The sequence below is a fragment of the Amphibalanus amphitrite genome, unplaced genomic scaffold (genome assembly GCF_019059575.1).
Source record: "Amphibalanus amphitrite isolate SeventyFive unplaced genomic scaffold, NRLGWU_Aamphi_draft 000148F_arrow, whole genome shotgun sequence".
In the NCBI taxonomy this organism is placed as follows: Eukaryota; Metazoa; Arthropoda; class Thecostraca; order Balanomorpha; family Balanidae; genus Amphibalanus; species Amphibalanus amphitrite.
In genome coordinates, this window is record NW_024881643.1 from 77,611 (window position 1) to 97,616 (window position 20,006).

Below are 20,006 nucleotides of genomic sequence, written 5' to 3' on the forward strand. Positions count from 1 at the left end.
AGTTTGACCCCAGAAGGTCTGAGGGGCCCGTACTGACCAATAAAGACATTCAGGGGAACATTATCGCCCTTGCCAGTAAAAGGGCTGACTTTGCATGGTTATTTAATGCATTATTTCACGTGGCGCAATTAGGGCAGCTGTGCTTAAATGCGCCTTTTGCAGGGGTCAGGAAAACCGTAATTTGTTCCAATAAAATGTACTTTAATTATAAGAGTGGAGGTAGATTTAACTAGAAAAATGTTCATCGATCGTTATTAATCAGAGACCGCATTCACCAGACACATTCTGCCCTAGGTATAGCTTTTACCATTGCGTTGTCATCGGGGAACACGCATTGGATAAGTTTTCCTCACTCGAAATTGACGGATTAGCGCGTGGTCAGTATAACGACAGTTCCGATGCAACATACTGGGCTCAATCCTATACACCTAAATAACACAAAAAAGGATTTAGCAGAGCAGCACTGACTGAGGCTTAGCTGCCTCGCTGCTTGGCAGACATTCGTTGTTTTGACAATTGAGAATAACTTGAAGGCTGTAGCTGTAGTAGGACGTCATGGCCACCCTGGAATTCTAACAGAAGCGTCCATGAAGCTCAACAAAAAATAGTCATGGCCCATGGTAGTGGCCACTGGCCAGTGGGCCGTGGCCAGGATTTTCAGGTGCTTCGATTTCGGACTACTGAGACGAGGGCATATTAGGCAGGTAGACGCAACAGTGCTGCCGCCTACAGTGATGTCTTGCTGTTTGCTTAGCAACTGGGATAGGTGGCAGTGGCGAGTGGGAGCCATGGCCCGTTCCACTGTTTGGTAGGCGTATTTGGAAATTCCGACTCCGACGAGCGTCTGTGGTAGAAAACTACCACTTTGGTAGGGAAACTACTGCTGTCTGCTACCGTTTGCACTGCATGTCTCGCTGTAGTTGCGACCGATTGCGACATCTATGCAAGTCAGCAAGGGTACGTACTTTATAATTTACGTACTTTTTCGATGCATCTTTTCTTCTTTGACGTACTTTAGGTATACGTACTTTGTACCGTACGTACGTACCTACCTCTGCGATACGCCTACTTCTGTCCTTGACGTACCTACTTACTCCATACGTACTTTATACTCGACGTACTTTTGCGATACGTACTTTTGCCCTTGACGTACTCTTGTCCATACGTACTTTATGCTGTACGCACTTTTACGATATGTGCTTTTGTCCTTGACGTGTACTTTTGTCCATGCGTACTTAATAATGCACCTATACGTACTTCTTCGATACGTACTTTTGCCCTTGACGTACTTTTATCCATTCGTGCTCTATGCTGTACGTACTTTTGCCATGCGTACTTTTGTCCTTGACGTAGTTTTGTCCATACGTACTTTATACTGTACGAACATTTGCGATACGTACTTTTGTTCTACGTGCCAGGGGCGTCGCCAGTCGCCACAGATTTTCGACAGGGGGGACGGATCCGGGATCGGCCGACTAAAAACCCAAAATTAGGTATCGTTACCGTACTTTTTCAGGCCGATGCACTATCTGTTCAACGATACTGGGCTGAATTCCTACGCGGTACGCATCTGAAGTATTCATTTTTACACGGGTAACCAGAGCCTCCGGTCTTCTATCAGGGTATAATTGCAGACACATGCCGTCAATCTGATAGTTAACTGTTAAGTATACATCATACGTGGTGGTTGCTTTAGGTATTTATCACAACTATGAACTCATAACCTCTTTTGGTCTTCAGTATGAATGGGCGGCGCGGATCGGCGCGAAGCGCCGCGAGATTTTCGTCGAGGTCGGAAATGTATATGCGTAGATGTGGCGCTACAATAGCTTGACATGCAGCGCAAATTGTAGCAGACAGCAGAAGTTTCCCCTACCAAAGTGGTGGTTTTCTACCACAGACGCTCGTCGAGGTCGGAAATTCCAAATACGCGTTTGGCAGGTCGGAAGGCATTTTTTTTCTCGACAAAACCGAGAAAACCTGATCGAACTCGATGCCCATTGCCCAAACCAAAGAGTGGAACATCGTGTCTTTGTAACGATGTATGATCGACTGATAACATAGCTTTCGAACTGTTCTTGGTGAATGTAGTACCTATCAAAAAAAAAAAAAAAAAACGACCAGCTTGAGCCAGTGACGTACCCAAGGGGGGGGGGCCACGGGGGCCATGGCCCCCTCCTGAGCGCCGAAGGCGCTTAGGGGGCCCCTCAGGCCCCGGTATATTTTTTTTCAAATACTGGATAAAACGTCTTTTACGAGGAAGAAAAAATGATATCAAAGTTTCATTTATGTGCCCCTGGTTACCCGACGGGCCCCTGATGACCCGATGGGCCCCTGCAGTCATCCGAGGGCCCCCGGTTTCCTGGCCCCTGGTCGCCTAGGGGGCCCCTGGTAGCCGGAGCCTGGTCGTATGGGGCCCCTGATTGCCTGGGGTCCCTAGTCGCCTAGTCTGGTCGCATAGTCTAGTCTGGGGTCCCTGGTCGCATGGGGGCCTCTGGTCGCATGGGGCCCCTGATCGCCTGGGGCCCCTAGTCGCCAAGGGGGCCCCTGGTAGCGGGAGCCTGGTCGCATGGGGGCCCCTGGTTGCCTGGGGCCCCTGGTCGCCTGGGCGGCCTGGGGGCCCCCGGGTGACCTAAGGGCCCTTCGGAAGCAGGTGGCCCCCTCCTGGGCGAAATCCTGGGTACGTGCCTGGCTTGAGCTACCACGTAGTGAGACGAGGGCCGAGTTTTGGACCAGCAGAGCACAGCAGAGGGCCAGCCAGCCAAGACTAGCGTTACACGGAAGGTGCTGCACTCTAGCGGGTGTTCGATCAAGCTTGTACAGCTATAGATGACAGCACGGCAGCTTTGGCTGATATGCTTGGATTTCTACTCAAATATCCCTAGCTAGGGAGACTAAATCCCGAAATGTGATAAATCTCTATTTCAGATCTGGCGCCACTGCTCTGGCAATTTGTGGGAGTGGCACATTTGTGTGGGTATTTCGGCCCGGGACGATTGTGCTTTTCTGGTGATGTGAGTGTCGCTAAAGCTCTGAAGACAGACCCACTACCATTCTGCAAGGTGAGTGCATGAAACGCAAGAGTTAAGATGCTGTATCTTTTGTACGAAACAAAGTTGAGGCTGAAGATGCTTACTCCCGTTTGCGCCGTAATTGTCGACTGGAATTGCCGGGGAGCATGAGTCGTTACATTCGATTTGGGAGCGATTTATTTTCATTCCTGCGTATTTTACTGTGTATAAAGTGAAATATGCCTATTTTACCATCCTCTTGCTGCTCTATATGCACAGTTGTTCTTCATGCTCACTCCACAATCCACCTTCTGTTCCGGCCAAACCAAGGGAACAATTTGAATTCAATTTGAGTCAGATTGAGATAGTTAATTTTCCCATTCCTACTTCAACTTTCAATGAAATATACATTTTATTGAGTTTTTTTTCTTCTAGGAAATAGCTTTAATATATTAGTTACACTTCTAGTGACAGGGCCTAATTGTAGGCTAAGGTATTCAGTAAACATGAAAATGGTTGGTTTTAAGGCGTCCCTGTTCATTGGACATTAGGCCGCCTTCAGTAAACCAGTTTTAGCATTGAGTCTTTGTCATTGTAAAGTTTTGATTATGATCATTCATTCTTTGCTATGTTCATATTATTTCATAATGATAAGTTCATAGATCAATTTTGCCAACAAAAATAGCATAGTTCTCTTACCTGGTTCTCTTACCTGGTTGGGTTCCCATTTGTGTCGGAAAGAAAAGGCAAGGTGGAAGGACCGAAAGGAATTGGAAGGAACCCTGAATGCCAGACGCGCCAGCCCAGTTGTGATATTCTTGACCATTACATAGTCCTGGGAGTTTTGACTGGTATTGTGCGTCTTCCACAAGCTCGTCAGATGAACACAGTCACATTTCTACACGCTTAGCTACAAGTAAGTAACCTACATACCTATAACTACTTACAAAATCAGCACTGCTCATCCTCAATCATATCTGAACAGGCTATTACGTGCATGTACCTCAATCATTTTCTTAAAGCTAGCTATGTTAGGTGCATGGACAGCATCCTCAGGCAGTGAGTTCCAAACAGCAATGCATCTGACAGAGAAAAAGCACTTTCTAGTGTCTGTGTGGGTGAGAGTGGGGAAAATCCTAAAGCAGTTTCAATTCTGTTTCAATTCATGTTTCTAAAAATATCAAGCATGAGAAACCAGCCACGCAAAAAATAATCACTTATGCTAATGTAAATGTTTATCACTTAATGCAGTTTTTTGTGTGACTGATGTCATAAAGGGGTTACTGGAGGCAAGCAAATAAGCTGGGTAGTTTATGTTAGTAAGGTTCAATTCTCCTATCTTACGTAGACCTCTCAAAGTTATTGGTGTTTCTGCATTGGTATGTTTTGCACTCAGATTGTTGCTTTCTTTCTCACTCTTCAGCTGGCTTCAATGCTCCCTTTGATGGTTCTAATGCTTATTTAGGTAGGTATATGTACACCATAATAATGCTTTGATAATAATTCTTAATTTGATGACAATGCTTTCACATCTTTTTGGTCAGTGGTCTGCATTTTTGAATCCATGCTGTTGCCTAAGCTCAATTTTATTTTTGCTATGTTTCCTTAACTTCAAGTTTTATGAAGAAGCCATAAAGAACTTCATAGTTCATTATTGGTATCAGTTATGAAAAGCTGTTTTTAGAAGTATGCTTGATATTGGTGTTGCACTCTTTGCCTGGGTACTTTTTATTAGATACTTTTTATTGGGTACTTTTTTTTAGATGTGCTCAGAATGCATTATGAACTGATGGAGCATATCCAGTGTTCACCTTTCATATTACAGCCTAGCTGGTGCACATAACCTGTCACCAATTAATTTCGTTGTTTTAGAGTCACATGCCACCAATCTGATATGTAAAGTTTACCAGCTGCCCACCTGGCAGAACCTGTCCACCAGTTCACTGTTCTAGTGGAGTGAGCCCTTCTCTTTCTTGCCGGCCGGCACCTGGTGGTGTATGTGTGAGCGCCGGGCCGTGCGCTATCAGGCCCCGTCCGATACTCTCGCCGGCGCCGGTGGGAGGGGCCGCCTCCGCCGCCGCGCCGGGGCGGTCGCCGCCGCCGCCGCGCCGAGGCGGTCGCCGCCGACGGGCCGAGTGCAGTACAGGGCGGCGAGCCCGACTGACCGGCGTGCGGGAGGCGCGTGGTGGTGTGCGGTGTGCTGACGGCGGGATTGCGGACCACGGGGACTGCTCCGTGTCGACACGGTGTTCGGAGTCGGGTCTGTTGACGGTGGGGTTCTGCGGTAGGTGATACAGCGAATATCGGCTGTCTGTTCTTCATACTGTCTTCCTAATCCTACTTAACAAGACTATCGTATGACTGCCTGGTAAAAATGTACATTTACTAGGCCGCGGGGTGATCTTCGTCCTTGGTGCTTTGTATGAGTAGCGGTGTGTTCATGGAAGGCGTGCTGTGTCCCGGTTTTCCTGGCCGTCGTTTTTTGGTCGGGCAGCGGCCGTACGTGGCAGGCGGATTGAGGTCGTATGACCGGTCGTGACCGGCGGAGAAGCAACGGATGATACTGGTCTGTGACTGATTTTAGTGGTGCTTCGCGCTCCCCAAGCTGAATAGTCGCTGGTCTCCTAGACTACTGTCGGTATTCCTCATCAGGACACTGAAGCTCATCGGACCAATCCTTTGCCTATTCCTGTGTTAGGTTCACAAAGCGAGTGGCTTGATGTACTCTTTTGCACATGCCCTGGCTCACTAGGAAAGTCCGGCATGTCTCTGCCCCTGGGGGTGTAGGGCGCTGCAGCTCGTCCATCGTCCGCCGCAGCTCGTCAGTTGTCCAGTGGCGCCCCCGTGGCCGTCTGCGGCGCCCGCCGTCCGTCCGCCGGCCGCCCACCGGCCGCCAGTATTTATTTATACTGGCATGGGCCACACTCGGCTCAGCGATCTGGCGTCGCCGACGCTCGGTTCCGGTCCGATCGCTCCCCCGTCCCGTCCCGTCCCGTCCCGAGTCTTCACTGCCGCCGCCGCCCTCGGGAGCCGAGGATGCGAACGAACGCTACGGTCGCTGACCACCAGGCGTGACGGGGCCTTACTGAAAGTGCCGAAAGTCGGCCCTGTTACATGCAAAATCTGCTTACATCTGCTATTATAGTCCAACGTATGTTTTCTTTTTGGAGTAATATACTCCAGTCTCTTCCTCTGCTCTCAGAAGGTCTTTCTCCACAAGTTTACTTGGCAGACCCGCCAGCACGACTGGGCTCCGGTCACTGACCTGACCTGTGCCGGCGGTCGTGACCCGGCGCGACCCCAGCAGAGGGAGGGACGGGGCGCGGCGTGTTCTCTCCCGCTGTGTTCCGTTACCTGTCGGTCCCGACATTGTGGGAGGACAGACCCCGAGCCCCAAGGCCGGCCGTCGGCACCGGTCATAATTAGCAGGCTGAATCGGACTGAATAGGATAGGGACAGATATTAGCTTGGCTGATGATCCTCCCCACTATGAAAAGAGGCCAAGAATCGTGAGGAAATGATGACGACAAAAGTTCGGGTTTGTTTACTAAGAAACAATAATATTGCCGTGAGAAATGAAGTGCTTGAACAATTCAATGATGTTATTCATATTCGGCGCTTGGTGTAACTTATTTTAAAGCGCGACTTGCATGTGTTTAGTTCAGTAAAGTTGTGTCCGACTCCTTTGACTAACTGGAGTCACCCCTGACCCCCGTCCGGATTCAGTGGCGACGAGTCGCTATGCAGATCAAACTCTATTGGTGAAACCGCCTTTTCATCCGTGCGCCGTCGCCTGTCGGCAAACCGGCCTTCGCCGTTTGTTTATGAATGGCTGCCGAAGCCGATGGGGCCGCGGCGGGTCTCGAATCGACAACCCTCGATGACGTCACACCCCACCTGGTGACGTCACCGGGCTGTCTGAGGCGGCGGTTCCGAGGTGAATCGCCGACGGGCCGTTGGGGAGCCGGTGCGCTTTTAGTCTGCCCAACCGCCCGCCGCGCCGCGCCACGCCGGTGACTCACTCACGGAGAGAGGCTATTTTTGCGGCGGTGCCCTGTGACCGGTTGAGCTCTCCTCTACCCCCTCTCGGCTGCCGCTCTCCTCTGCCGCTCTGCCTCGGTTTCGTGCCGGCGTGGCCGTAGTCTAGACACGGGCGTGGCCGGTCGCGGTGGCTAGCACACAAATGGATGTCGCATACACGGCATCAGACACCCCTTGTCGCATCTATTGAAGCACAAACAAAGCGAGCTCCAACGGAGTTTTTTCTGTCAGTGGGAAATTTTAATTTCAAGACGCCAGATCATTGACACATCTGAATTTTGTTTTGGATAGGGGTCTTGTCGAGCGTTTGTTTCTGGATAGGGGTCTTGTCGCGCTATCGAGTCCATCGGTACCAGCGAGACCGCTCTGCCCTAATCGACGACTCGTCCCGCAGGTGGTGGCTGATAGATTATTTTACCTGCCGGTGTTTGCTGGGAACGGCGGATGTCTGCGGTCGGTGCTGTGGAACAGCTGGCAGTTATTCAACGTCAGCGCATATTGATAAATCGTGTTGTGAGGCTGTTGCACCTTACTGTGATCAGTGTGCGGAACACAGGTTATCACTGTCGTTGAACCAGTGTCACGTGCTCTTTCCACTGAGCGGTGACAGTAAAGTGTTGGAAAACCAATCAATGAGAATCCATCCTCTTTCTGTAATGTCCTCAGGTAGGTTGTCTGTTATCGGATGGAAATGAAGAAAAAGAAGTGGCGCCGCCGCTTATGCTCACTCGTCTCGTCTGAACCATTACAGTCTTGAACAAACCCAGCTGGATGATACGGACGCAGCATGTGTTTGCTCTCGTCATCGCCCCCTGTTTTCTGCCGTCTGCGGCGCGTCTGCGGCGTGCAAACGGCGCAGCGTCACTCCAATACCCGTACCGTACGGCTCGTCTGCGTGCGCTAAAAACGAGAGACAAAAACACCAAATCACGAGTGAACGCGGCGCCAAAGATAATAGGAACACCGAAACGGTGTATATTTTTGGTCGTGATGAAACAAAGACTCCCAATGGCGTGACACGCTAACAAAAGAGAAACACGCGGTGCGAATAACACGGGGTCGCCGCACTGTCTGTACGATAAAAAGCCGTGAATTAATCTGGGCCGAGTTTTCCTGTGGCCACGCTGTTTGTGTCGCAATGATGTTGGACGGCGTGCCAGAGGAAATTGCTCAGAGTCTCGGCCGTTCGGCGGTTTTGGCAGAGTTTCGGGGGCTCTGTTCGGAGAAAACGTGTGGCGGTGGTGGCAGTATATGATTCAATGGGCCACGCTCGCTAGTCGCTGTTGGTGAAAGGCCTGCTGCGTTCTCCCTTTGTGCGCCGCTGTTCAGTGTTCGTGAAAGAGCTCTAGCGCAGAGGACAATCACGGACTAAGCAGTAGCGGCGGAATACCCTCAATTACGGGGGGGGGGGGGCACCGCCGACTTTTGGTCCCATTCTTTCCATGCAACGCCCATAGGGCTTATTTATGTCAAAATGGCAAAATTGGGGGGGAGGCACGGTGTCTCGGTGCCCCCCCCCCCCCGGTCTGCCGCCTATGCTTTTGACTTTGCTATGTTTAATTCTCATTTAAATTAATTTTACCGTGAACAGCATACAGATAGGCATACAAGATCATACATTGAAACAGGTACGAGAACAAGCCGCCCACCGGCCGCTGGCTCGTTTCCGCTCCACATGCCATGCTGCTGGCCCGGGGTGCACCCCACACCCGTGTGCCTCTGTGGTCGCGGTGCTGATGGCCGGGACACGGCCGCCGAATCAGCGTGCCCAGTGAGCCGTGTGCGGTCAGCGCGCGGCGCCATCGTGTGACGACGACCGTAACTGAGCCGTGACCGCGCCGCACCGCGCTGCGCCACAATTGTCGCCGAGCAGGGTGGTCATTGTGACGCGACGCTCGCGGCGCCCGTTACATTATCCACCACAGTGGGTAATGGCGTGGAGGCTCGGCTGCAGGGAGAGACCTGGAGACGCCGGTCTCGGCCCTCGCCTCTGCTCGTGATCAGCTCATCTGTGTCACCCTGCCACGAGTGCCGCCGCCGCTGTCACGGCTCCTGATGGCTGCACAGCTGTCGCGGCGGTGACGGGGAGGAGGGCAGGAGGGCCGGGACGGCACCGTATGGCCGCTGGGACAGGAGCCGCCGCTGGCAGCCTGCCCCGGAAGCCGTGAACGGTCGGAGCCGGGGAGCGACTCGGCGCAGCGCGGCCGCTGCCAACAGCCACACCGGTGCCGGCAGAGTCAGCCTGCCTCCCTCGAGGCGGTACAGGCCAGTGATGCTGCCTCCCTGAGGGGTTTACAGACCTCCAGAGGCTACCTCCCTTGTGGTATTGCAGACTGCTATAGGCATGCAGATCGTCCCCCCCCCCCCCTGTCTGAGGAACAGACGGACCATTCCGCTTTTCGGTGGCCCACTCGGCAACCGCATCAGACTGGCCATCATATATCATCCGAGAGACGTTGCAGAGACTATTAGAGAGGCCAGTCAGACAAGACCATTCCGGTTAGAGGCCGTCAGAAAGGCCTGTCAGACAGAGACCTATAGAGTCTGTTAGCCGGACGGTTAGAGCTCCCGTCAGAGACAATCAGTCCCGGCCAGAGACCGTCAGAGAGGCCTTCGCGGCCAATCTCGTGCTGTAGCGAATTAGCCGCACATGCCGCATGCATAATGCATGGACAAATCGGGCGTTCACAGCATAAATTCGCTCGGGCCTGGAAAATGGCACAGGGATCCGGCACGGGCTCCCGGTCGGACTCACGGCTCGTGTTACAGGACCACGTATTGAGTTGACAGATTAAAATTCACATTTACCTCTCCGGTAATGCAGGTAGATGGCTAGTGTCATGTTCCAGCTACCTATCCACATGGTAATCGGGCTTGGTGATTCGCTCCTGCCAGGCCATTTTCAGTAGTAATTCAGTACATAATTTGGACTTTGCCTCGCTCCCAAGTCGTCCTCGTCCCTGCGGTGTCTCCGTTTCAGTTGCGCGATGGCGAGGGCCCTTGTGAGTTGTGACTGTGCGAGTTCACCTGTGTGACAATGTGTGTCACCCGAGTGACGTGTATTGCTCTCGTTCCAGGTGCCCGGTGGCGAGGGCTGTGTGACAGCGCGCAGCTGACGGAGGAGACGTCCCGGTGACGTCGGCCACACCAGGTGAGTTTGCCGGCCTCCCCTGGCGCTCCTGTTGTCTCTGGTCAGCTCCAGGACTCACCACACACGCACACGGGCGGACAGACCGACCGACCGCCGCTGGCTGGAAGCACTGACATGCGTCGTCTAGAAACATTGCTGTAACCATTGCAAGGCTGTGCGATCGGTCTGCATGTGGTTCTGCCTCGACCGTAAGCCCGACGACAACTGAGCGATGTTCCGCATACAAATGGCTGTTTTCGGCGCGCGTGCCGATCGGGACGGTGGATGAGGTTCCGTCAGATCCTTCGGGCGCCGCCGCGGTGGTCCCGTGTTGAGCTCTGCAACATCGCAACGTGCATGCAATATCAGCGTTTTCCTTCAAAACACTGCGTTTGGCTGGACTAGGCTGTGGTATCATTTTCCGAGTTAATTAGCGTTCGTGCGGTATCCGTCAAGTTCAGCGTTATCTCGTTCATCACCTGTCAAGCCGCTGAGATCATGTGGTATCTGACTCCGTGTGAAGTTCGGCTGATGGCCCAGCACTAGTCCCTCTGGCTGTTTTTCGGTCCGGGGCTGCTGTTCTCTGCTCTCAGAGGTGGAGTGGGGACTCCCAGCGGGGCCCCTCGGCCTGCACAGGCCCGGCCATGACGTCAGGTTTGTCGCAGTGTGCTCGGGCCGGCGGAACGAGCCGTAGGTCGGCTGGAGGTCGGCCGCTCTCGGTCGCCGGCTGGAGAGGCTGCTCGGACGCTGGACGCTGCAGCTGGGCTCTCTGCAGACCGCGGAGCGGTGGCCGCCCGGTCAGGGTCGCTGCACGGAACCGGCACGGCAAACGGAGCTGTGTCGGCTCGACCGGTACTGCCAGCAGACTGTCGACAGAGTACTGGTCGGTGCACGCGGCATGGGCACTAATCGGATTCCCTCGACTGGCTTCTGTGGGCCCGCGGTGCGGTTCAGCACCGCAGCCGACCCCCTCCCCCACGACCGCGTGCCTCAACCGCTCGTTGCCGTGCCGCCTTTTGGCTCGGATGGCTCATTATTGTTCCAGTCACGAAAATAGCTCTGCGGCAATTCAGCCAATGTGGACGCGGTGAGCGCCCTGGCAGAGACGGGCTGTAGCCGTTCTGAGAGAGCTGGTGGGAGAGAGGCGGTGATCGCCTGTCTGCTGCGACAGTTCATTGCTACCGCGGGACGATCGGGCTGGGAGACGCTGACTGCAACACTGTCTGAAGGTCGAACTAGCTCGAGAAGCGAATCACCTGCATACAAACACAACGGCTCGGCGAGGCGCGACGCCGGCCGTCGGGAACGGCTCGCGTCGTGCATCTACTTGAGGGCAACGTATGCAGGAGTGGCACTCTCAACCGGCGGCCCGATCAGATGGGACGCCGCGAGCCGGTTGGTCGGGCGCCGAGCCGCGATCGGCGCAGCGGAGATGGCAGCTGTCGCTCGTTGACGACCGGCGAGGGCACGGCGCTGCCTGTGTCGAGCTCTGTTGACATCGGATGGAAAGGGAGGCTCAAATGCCATCTGCCGGCGCTGCCAGCAGTCTCTGCAGACTGCGGTTTGCTGAGATATGTCTGCTGGGATTCTGATGATGGTGACAGGACACCGAATACGGCAGCCGACGATCATGTTCTGCCGGTCATATCGCCGCTGGCGGAGCTCGTGCAGCGCTCGCCGTCGGTACGCCTGCCGGCTGCCCTCCAGTGTCGGCTGCATTGCTGCGTCTGCGCCGGCCGACCGCCCGCTGTGTGTGAAATTGAACCCCGTGATGACGACAGCTGTCTTCGGGTCCCGGCAGTGTAACAGCGGTCGTGTAGCTCGCCCGGCCGTGACTGGACGCGGCTCCAGGCGGCGTTCGTGACCGGCGGGAGGGGTCGGTGGGGTCTGCTTGTCCCATTGCTGGTAGGAACGGTGTATCCGGGGCCATTATGCTTTGGACGCGACGACGTGGTGCGCCCGGCTGTCCAGTGTGTAGCGGTACTGAGACGGCTGTGACACCGCCTACTGGCCGGCCACAAAGCGACAGAAAGTCGATGTAAGCCGGTCACTTTGCAGCCGTTGTAGGAGGAAACACAAGGCTCATTTGGCTATTTTTAGTCTGTCATCCAAAGGGGGGGGGGGCATATTTCGCCAAAGCCTCATTTGATATTTTGACACCTTTTATGGAAAAGCTGGTGAAGTTTGGGAGTTTCCCGGTGGCTTGTGAGAACCTGTTTTCGTTTTGGCCTTGTGCAGTATCGCGTAAAAGTACACGGCTTAGCCCTGGCTTAGCTACTGCACTGTTAACCGCATAATGGCTTCGCTTCGATCCTACTCAGCGAAAATGTTTTGAACGCTTGCGTGCGTGTTTTGAACACCTGCGTACATGTTTTGAGCTGCTACGTACTGGTTGTGAACGCCTCCTCGGATCGTGCAAGTAAATCGCCATTCACGCATGTTCTAATGTTTTCCTATTAACTTTCGTCTACTAACTACTTACTGTTTGCAATCGCGCGTTCTTCATATAGCCATCTATGGAAGGCGAAGACTGTCTGACCAGGGCGGCGGTGATGCGGCGTCTTCCACTTCCTGTCTGCGCCTGTCAGTTTGGCTGGCGGCGGTCGTGGGAGCCGGCCGCTGCTATTATGGTGTATTTGGTCTAAGTTCTGTGTGGTACCTGGGCGGCATCTGGCGCGGGCGACTCCTACTTCAGGCCAGTGCCCGGGCGCGACTCCTACCTCAGGCCAGTGCCCGCTGGCCGGTCGGTCGGGCGGTCAGATTACAGCCCAGCGGTCAGGGTCGTCGCGTAGTGCAGGAAAACCAGTCAGTGTAGTGTTCAATACCACTGGGCTGACTGGTTTCATTGCCAGTGCAGTTGCCTGTATCACTCTTCACTAAGGCCGGTGGTCAGTGGTGCGACTGGTCTCCCCGTTGCTGATTATCCGTTCGCTGTCTACCGAGGCGGCTGGATCTCAATTTAGTGAAACACTCCTTATCTGAGCTGTGCTTTTGGTATGCAGTGAGACTCGCCGTGCGATGATCGTTCTCCCAATATCGCACACCGCTGGTATAGTGCTGGGGCCGTAGGCAAGTGCCGGGGCGAGGTCATCTCAGCTGGGTGACGTCACCGCTCGATGCCGCTTTTTGTGCGCCTGGGAGATGCATTACCGGTGGGAGGGACTCTGCCAGGGTGTCTGCCGGACCATTCCCTATCCCGTCCCGACCAGCCCGACCGAACGGGTGCCCCAAGTCCCCACCCAGCGGCCGTCCTAGGCCGGCCCCACAGGGCGAAGTGTTTGCCTCGCTGCGATTATTGCTAGGTTTTGTTTGTCCGCGAGACGGCGAGTGCCTATCTAGGCCGGCCGGAAAGGCGCGGTGTTTTTGGTCGCGGTGTTTTTTGCTGTCCGAAGGCTGACGCGGATCAATGTGTGGTCGGCGGGGTCGGCGGCCGCGACTAGAGTTCGCTGTCGCGCTGCTGCCAATTGGTCTGAGCTGGGGAGTGTCGCGGGGTGCTGGTTATTGGCCGTGCCTTGACCGCTTGGTGTGGGCGAGATAGGTGGGAGTAGTTGCCGCCCAGCGTGGCTGACTACCGCCGATTATAGGAATGAGTGGGAGTTGGGATGGGTTGAGGGTGTTGTCACCGCCGGCGCCGCTGACCTGGTGGCTGGTGGGTGATAGGAGCACGCCAGGGCAGTGTTAATCAGTACCAACAGGTCACATTGTGTAGAGATTACGGTGCAAGGTGACCAATGGAGAGAGGCGGCACCGCACGTGCCACGGAAGATCGGTGACACTACTGCACTGACGGTCTTATGGCCGGCTGACAGGCAGCTGGGCGGACCGCCGCCGTTTCAGAGACGGCCTGGCTGCCTCACCTAGTAACATGCACCGCACAGCTGACACAGCCGTGCCACTCCCCGCTGAGGTAGTGACAGTGGCGGCGGCGGCGGCGCGCGCGCAGCCGCCTTTGTGCCGCCGGCCGCCGGCAGGCGGGCGGCCCAGCCATTCGACGCATCGATCCGCTTCCCGCTGTGGTCCTCAAACGAAACGGGCGTGGTTCGAGGACCGCCGGCCGACGCCGGTTGTCGGGTGCCGCGCTTCATTGAGTTATACCCGAGCCGACAGCGATTGTCGGTGGCTGATTGGAGTCGGCGACCATCGGAGATGTCCCGCGCCGGTGGCACGATAAGGTGGTCGGATCCGCCCCGGGCCGGGCGGCTCCTGATGAGATTTTGGCGCCCCAGGGGTATTCAGGAGGATAGCGCTCCCGTAATTGTATCGTGGTTGTAATAATTGTTGGGAAATGTCTCAGGATTGCGGTGATGAGGGCTGCAAGGGGTGAAATGCATCACCCATTATCATCACATAGAAATTGGGGACTGAATATTGCTTACCCGAAGGCATATTGTGCTATATATGAATGGCAATGGGATGCTGCCACGTAACAGTTATCATTTCTATTAGGTAGCTATCCTTCAAATTTGGAATAAAATGTTTCCAAACGTTTTACATTGATTGCAGACGATTGCACTGTGACGAGCTCGAATGTTTGTGTGCTATATCTTGTTTTCTCTGTGATTATGTCATGCTGATGAAGATTTAATAATCGAAACGCGTCCATGCACTATTTGTTCCGTGTTTTTCTCTATGGCTCGACTTACTGCTTACATTCCAGCTCGTTTTGTTGTCTACCATGAACGGAATTGTAAAATTTATCGAAGATGCTAGGTCAGATACCAGTCGTCTTAATTCTTGGACTCTACGCCAGACACATTGAACCTCATTGGTATCGGTTTATGAAGCTGTATTGGCACCTGATTCTTATCAGCGCTCTTTTCACAGCTTCTTGCCGACTGAAGCCTATCGTGCGGCGCGGTATCCAAATCCGTCGGCGACTTCACACTTCACGGCGTCATGTAATGAAGCCTTCAGTCGCCGTATTGCCAACCATATCGGTGATAAGATAGGGCCATGTTTGTCGGTCGATACACAGTGAAGTCATGTCGCCCGGCGCGTGAGACGCTGGTTTTGCCGATACGGGGAACTGGCGCTGTGTCTCACAGGCGACTAATGCGCGACCAGGACGGGCCACGAATAATAAATACACCGCCTAGCGCGTCCGGGATGTTTCCATTTCGACTGGTGAGTGGCCATTCTGTTGGTGATAAATGCTGACGAAATAGGGACGAGCTTAGCCCTACATGACACTTCACTTCGGCGATATGTCACCAAGGAGACGAGAGTCTCACGTCAGCGTCAGAGGCACGCCTCACGTCAGCGTCAGAGGCATGTTTCTAACGTCAGCGACAGCTCGTACTCAGTTAAACCCCGTTGGCCATCACCGACACCACAGTGCGGCGCCTTACAGCCTGCTGAGGCCATTAAGGTCAGAGTACGCGATGGTTCCGGACGGCAGGTCACACGGGCTTCGGATCGATCCTCCGGCTCGGGTCGTGGCCGTGGGTCGGTGCCAGCCGGCCACTCCGGCTCCGGATCGCTCCGGTTCCGTTTCCGGGTAGCGTCCCGGCGCTATTTCGAGCACCACGCGCCGGCCGCCGTCAGCTCTCCCGCCCACCCGAGCCGGCTGTCGTCCTCTGTCACCGTGAGCCACAGTCTGCGCCAGCCAGCCGGCCGTCAGGGCCCGCCTCTGGCCTTCCCGTAACTGGGGATGGTCTGCTGGGCTGTGTTAATGACGTCACGTCCCCATCAGGAGGCGTGAAGGAGGTCTGAATGCCGGCCGAATGTCGGACACTGTTCCCGCGCCAGAAGGCATTGTCAAGCTGCAACGTGAATGGGCAGTTTGAAAGGAGCTTGGAGTGGGCTGATGGGGGTCCAGTGGGGGCCGATGTGTCGGGACTGGGGCCTCTAGGGCTGTCAGTCTGCCAGACTGGCCGACAGACAGCCCGTGCAGCAGGTTGGCCGCGGCCGGTCGCGGGGTCGGCGGGCGCGTCTGCCCGCGGGGCACGCGTCATCCTCCCCCGCCGGTGAGCCGCCGGACCGGATTATTGATCGGTCTCGCCGGCGGCGGGCTGTTGGACGCGTCTGAAATGTATCGACCGCACCTGGACGCCCGGGTGGCGCGGCGCGCCGACCCGTCCGCGGCCGGTGCCAACTGGGTCGGCCGCGCCGCGGCGGGCTGGCTGACGGCGGCCCAGGTGACCCGGCCTGGACGGGCGTGGTGCCGCGCGGTCACCCAGCCGGCCACACTCCCAGACCGCCCGTGGACACTGCCAGCCGGCCGATCCCCGCCTGTGGACACTGCCGGCCAGCCGATAGGTACTCCTCTGTGGACACACAGCGAACTGTGGACAGACGGCGCTGGTCATTAGTGGGTCAGACAGATATCCCCGCGGCGCCAAGAGAAAAAACTGGCCTCTGCGGCGGCATGCTTGAACTGCTTCTTTTTGCCAGTTTGTTATCTTCTTTCCTACCGTGCGATATGAACTGGTTTGGTGATTCATCGAGACGTGAAACAAGCAAACATGGTGTAGGAAAATGTGGAAGCGTGGGCTGTTTCCACCTTTTTAGAAAGTGAAGCTGTCATTTGCTAGCGGTGGCTGATGCTTCCTCGTCAACATCCACGCTGACTTGCTGATTTATTGGCTATCGAAATTATTTGCCGGCAATGCTTCACACAAAACATCTGCGATTGTCACGATACGACACGCGCCCAGGTTCTGTAACAAGTGAAGCATGACCTTGTATGCAATCCTAGCTGTTAGCTCGTCCACAGCTGGTCCACTCGTCTGCGCTGCGTGGGACAGAGCGATAATCGCCGGTAGAGCAAACGGTCGACACCGCTGACTCCCGGTCTCTCGCCGCCACCGGTGTATGAAGGGCGCTCGGGACGGCTGTTCGGACGAACACCCGAATCACGCTCCGACCGCGACGGCTGCTTGTGGATGGTGGCTGCGGTCGGACCAGACACCGGGGCGGGCTGAAGCTGCCTCCGGGGACAGAGACCTGTAGCCCAGCGCCGGCTGGCCGGGCGACTTCTGTTGGTTCCAGTCGCCTGTCGTCGCGCCTTATTGTTCATTCAGCGGCCAAGTGGTCACAAGGTCGACGGAGGGACCGCGACCCCGCTGGGCCACCGTCACGTACAGTCTGAAAACAGTCATGGCGCTTGCTCGATGTGTTGTTGCTAGGGTTGCGACCTGTCATTTGCAGCCAGGCGAATGCTGAGAGTGGCAATGATGACTTTTAATGACCATTTACTATTCAGCACTTCCTGGGGTGAAGCAAACAAAACATTACGGTCGCCGCAGTGTGTGCAAACGACAGACCTCCTGGTTTGCGAGTCAGAAGGGGCTTGGTCGGACCAGACTGGGATGTGAAGGGCCGCGACCCATTCCCTTCTGACTTTCATGAGTCGGTTAGGCCTGGTTGACTCGGTTCTGGGTGGGCGTGGGCTGACTGACTCGGGTCTGAGGGCTCTGGGTAGGTGCGGTCTGGACTGACGGGTCTGGGGAGCGTCACCTGACCTGACAAGAGTCGGGAGTAGGAGCAGCATGACTTGACTCATGGTTGCGTGGGCGGGAGTCGGACTGACTCGGGTGTCAAGTATAACGTCACTATAACAGGTTCTGACGCCATTTTGAGAGTGGGCGCAGCCCCAGTTCAATGGTCTGGCAATGGGTACCGTCCGTGGTAAATGCCCATTGCCCTTGACCCATCTCGCATCCGCCTGACCGGATTATTGGATAGGCAGCAGCAACAGTTTTTCCGTCAACTGAAAACTTATGCTTTCGTGTATCCATTCTCTATGTTCGGTTTCTCGTTCTCATGGATTACGTCACCCGTCGCGGTTACATGAGCACCATTCACGGTCGAGCCTTTTGTAGGCAGTAAGTACCGTGCATGGGAGCCTGAGGCGGGTGAGTGGCGCTCTCTGCCCTTTCACTGCAGAGCGCTGAGCCGAGCTACCTGGGAGGCCGTGGCCGCTGCGCCAGCTCCCCGGTTAGCATTGGACAAGTGGCTCGCCCTGGCCCGTGTCCTACGGGTGTTCTGTACTCTGTCCTCTATCCAGCGTAAATAGAAACTCAGACGTCTTCAGCGGCGTTCGGTATGGGACGCCCACGACCGCTGATGGCGACAACTGCCCACTGGTCTTTGACCAATGACCACGAACCATTGCCGACTGGGGAAGACCACCGGCACCGACCGCCGACCATATGCAGCTGGTGTCTGACCGCTACCGTCAACACCCAGCTGTTATTGCGCCCGCGCCGTGAGCTGGTTCGTGCCGCTGACCGGCGCTCTCCCAGCCTGTATGTGCCGTGTCGACGGCCGCCGTCTCCTGCGCAGTTCTCTGTGGCCAGAGCTGGCGGCGCGCTGCCGCTGGGACCGGTCGGGCGGCGAGTGGCTGCAGCGCCGCTCGACTCGCTGTCGTCACGGGTCGGCATGGTCCGATGGCGGGCCGGTGGGCGGTGTTTGCCGCCCCCGCCCCCGCCCCCGCCCCCGCCCCCGCCGACGGAGAGAGCTGCCGGGACGGCGGCTGACTCAGGCTGCCGGGAGCCGGGCGGGCACGGTCTGTTTGCTTGCTCCGCTGCCGAGACCGGCGCGGTAGCGGCGCCCGTGTTTGTCCAGTGTCCGAACACGACGATTGCCAGTGGGCGGCGGCCGATAGCACGACAGCCCGCCCCCGCCGCCGCCGCCGCCCGCGCCTCGCACCGGTACCGTTCGAACGTTGACGCGACCGTACTGCTTAGTTCGGGTTTGATAACGGTGCCTTGGCTCCCGGAAGGGTCAGCAAGATTGGTGCTATGCTAATATGAAGTGTTGCTAATTGACATACCGTTACATTCTGAAGTGTGACGACTGGCGAATAAGCGTGATTTATTAGTATTTGCTCCGAAGGCTAACTTGAGTCAAAGTTCATCATACCTGTGTTTGTGGGGTGGGGGGGGGGGGGGGAGCTGGCGTCGCACTGAATGCTAGACGGAGATGGTCTAGGCACTGACTGAAGTGATATTGCTTTCGCTTCCTACGTAGAACACTTCGCCTACCTCCACACTACTCATATGTGGTGCCCTGAGATAGCTGATCAGGATACTTTGGCTGTCTGTTTCCGGTTGGATTATGAAGTGGCCGTATCTGATACCCTGAATAATGATTTATAATAGCTTAGTGACTTTTCGGTCAATCACTCCACTCTGGTGGAGCCCCTCCGACGCCCTCCGGCCCGGGTCAGTGTTCTGTTCGGTCTGTTTTTCTGTCAAGTGTCGCGCAGCTCGCCGCGTGCTGCTGTTGTTGCGAGCCTCTTAGCTTGAGTGGTCGGATGGCCCACTGTGTTTGACCCCTCCCCCATCAGCGATGGTCGGCGGACAGTGGGGGCGGAGGGGAGGGGCATCGATCGGCGTTTGGGCGGGGCTGCTGCTGCCCGCAGACCGCACTGGACCAGGACCCGGGACCGTCTGTCTGCGTCAGTAAATGGTCCGTGGCCGCACTGGACTGGAGACAGAGCACGGACGGTCTGCCGGCGTCAGAAGTCGGTCTGCGCTGCTCAATGCTCATTCACAGCTCGTTGAGAGTTCGACTCCGCTGATCTGACCGGCCGCTGCACTCGTGCCCCTTTGATAAGCGGTGTATCTGACCGGGGAGGGGGAGGGGGAGGGTGGCCACTGGTTGGTGGGTAGCGATGGCCGTCCACTGGCGCGGCACTTTGATATCTGATGTCTGCCCGTGCACCTATCGATGCTGATAGTCGCGTGGCGCCGACACTCCTAATGGAGGAGGATGTATTGTAGCCGTAGGACATTAGGTAACCGATAATAGTCGCTGCGAGGTAATTAATGCTGTCATCGGTCCGTATACAAATACGTTATTGTGGTGCCTAATCATAG

General features: G+C 55.7%; 1 protein-coding gene across 10 annotated transcripts in view; it reads left to right on the plus strand.

The window, feature by feature from the left end:
* Positions 1–2,920: 2,920 nt before the first annotated feature.
* Positions 2,921–20,006, plus strand: part of LOC122382826 (protein hu-li tai shao-like) — a 36,731-nt gene continuing 19,645 nt past the window's right edge. For 4 of the 10 annotated variants that reach the window (XM_043368645.1, XM_043368651.1, XM_043368652.1 and 1 more), the window contains exons 1-2: positions 5,141–5,295; positions 10,130–10,203. The gene's annotated coding sequence lies outside the window, so the exon portion shown is untranslated. Of the gene's footprint in view, positions 3,063–5,131; positions 5,296–10,129; positions 10,204–20,006 lie in introns of those variants that run through there. The other 6 variants (XM_043368647.1, XM_043368655.1, XM_043368646.1 and 3 more) reach the window with 4 other exon arrangements.